Genomic DNA, 2,524 nt, shown 5'->3' on the forward strand with positions numbered 1-2,524 from the left:
AGTCCCCCTCCATCATCAGCCCGAAGGGCAATCAGGGTTCCCTGCCCTGTGGGAAGTCCAAGGACCACCCACCTCCATCCAGGTCTAGTAAGGTGAGCATCCAAACTGCCTAGGCTCCCCCGAAGCCAGTACGTGAAGTGGGATCAAAAACCCATTGTTCTTGAGTTCTCAGTAGTCCTCATTGTCCACTATGTTCAGCAAGTCCGGTTTTATCCCATGCTTTTTCAGACCCAGGCCAGCTGGCCTTGGTGAGTTCCCGATAGAACATTCCCATTGTCTCAGTGTGTGGGTGCACCCCTTGCGGTCCTGAGTTCCTTGCTTGTGCTCTCTCTCCTTCTGCTCCTGATTTGGACTTTGAGATTTCTGTCTGGTGCTCCAATGTGGGTCTCTGTCTCTGTCTCCTTTCATCGCCTGATGAAGGTTAATATTCAGGAGGATGCCTATATGTTTTTTCTTTGGGTTCACCTTCTTATTTAGCTTCTCTAGGATCGCGAATTATAGGCTCAATGTCCTTTATTTATGGCTAGAAACCAAGTATGAGTGAGTAGATCCCATGTTTCTCTTTTGGGGTCTGGCTTACCTCACTCAGGATAGTGTTTTCTATTTCCATCCATTTGTATGCAAAATTCAAGAAGTCCTTGTTTTTACTGCTGAGTAGTACTCTAATATGTATATATTCCATACTTTCTTCATCCATTCTTCCATTGAAGGGCACCTAGGTTGTTTCCAGGTTCTGGCTATTACAAACAATGCTGCTATAAACATAGTTGAGCATATACTTTTGTTGTATGATAGGGCCACATAAAGATGGAATATATACAGAGAGTCTGGATTATGTATATTATTGTGTTTGCTTTAATTTTTTTGACTGCAGAGAGACATTTGATTCTGGGGACTGCTAAGTTAAAACAACATATATGTTTTAAAGGTTTCTTGATTTCAAAATTTGAGTCTAAGGATTTGTTGCTTTGGAAAAGAGGTTCTTCTTTTGTTTCCATAGAAGATGAGAACCTATGGAATCCTTGCAGACTAATGTGGTTTGATGAACCAAGAACCCCTGAAAGGTCACCATGAATATCCCTTAAAATACTTCACCCAACAAACAGCAGAAAGCAATTTGGAGAGAACTACACCCTTATTCTCAAGTATTGTTTATAAATGTTTCTTTATACTTAAAGGGGGATATTCTATAGAGATCTGCATTGGTATAGATATTGGTTTATTGATACAAACTTTATGTCAATTTTGTTATACTGTGTTTATGTATTTCCAATCATTAATAAGATATTGTGCTTGTCATTTTAAAATGTATAATTAAGAAATACGGGTTAATAGATAGCTATTTGTAATAGTCAAACTTGTAGTTATAATTAGTTACATTTTCAAGATATAGATAGATAGATGATAGATAGATAGATAGATAGATAGATAGATAGATAGATAGATAGATGATAGATTTTAGTTAGATAGGTATTCTTCAAATCTTTCAGAGATCTTCAGAATATGGCATGTAAAATGTTTTAAGAAGTTAGGACTTTTCATGACAGTGAGACACATCTGCTCCTGGTGGCACCAAGCTAATTCAAGAGAAAGATGGGCATCAAAGAGTCTCCTTATGGTGTTTGTTACCCATTTGGACAAGAAACTGTTCCTGCCTTGACTGCTTAATGGTATGCTGTGTGAACTGAACATATAGGACCCGCAGAGAAATGACTGCTGAACTTGCCTAAAGGAGAGACAGTCCTTCGGAGTTCCTGCTTCATGATAGAGTCTATTAGACATTCTTCAGAACACAAAAGAAAGTGACTGACAAACTGTCAATATAGGCAGAACTGCTTTTGAAATTTCCTGCTTTATGGAAAAGTCTGCTGGATACTATGAGCCTATGGGCTAAATATTGGATGCTCCAATGGTACAGAAGTATTTTGGGTGACTCTCCAAGCAGCAAGATGTTTCTGTAAATTCCAGAGTTTTGTAAGTTGCTTACAAAGCACTTCCTGTTTACTTAGGTAATATTATATCCTTCTGGAGTCTTTGATGGAGTTAAAGAATTGGTAGTTATAGTCTTCTTTAGTTATGATAAAACAAAGTAGATATAAATATTGTAACTATAATTCTTGAATTCTTGCTTGATACCTGTTTTATGTAATTTTACTATGTTGAAGTTAAAACCTTCCTTCTTATTTAAACAGAAAAGTAGAGGTCATATGGAATTCCCCTCTGTATGCTATGAATACCATAGGTTAATAAAGAAACTGTCTCAGGCCTGTTGAAGGCATAAGTCACGAACAAGGCCACACCAGTTTGGAGTTATGATTAATAGGGTGTTATTTATTTAAAGGGGAAAACTTACAGATCACCGTCCCAGACAACAGCCATCTGCACAACCAGGAAGGGAGTCTAGTCTCCGGCGGAGCAGGAAGTGAAGAGAGCGAGCAGAGGAAATAGCCGCTTTTTTAAAGGGAGAGAGACCACGCCCCAATGGGCTGGTATCACAGCAGCTATTGGTTGGAGGGGCGGAAGG

The sequence above is a fragment of the Alexandromys fortis genome, unplaced genomic scaffold, assembly GCF_014885135.2.
Source record: "Alexandromys fortis isolate MF-2015 unplaced genomic scaffold, M_Fortis_MF-2015_v1.1 scaffold_353, whole genome shotgun sequence".
NCBI classification, from domain to species: Eukaryota; Metazoa; Chordata; class Mammalia; order Rodentia; family Cricetidae; genus Alexandromys; species Alexandromys fortis.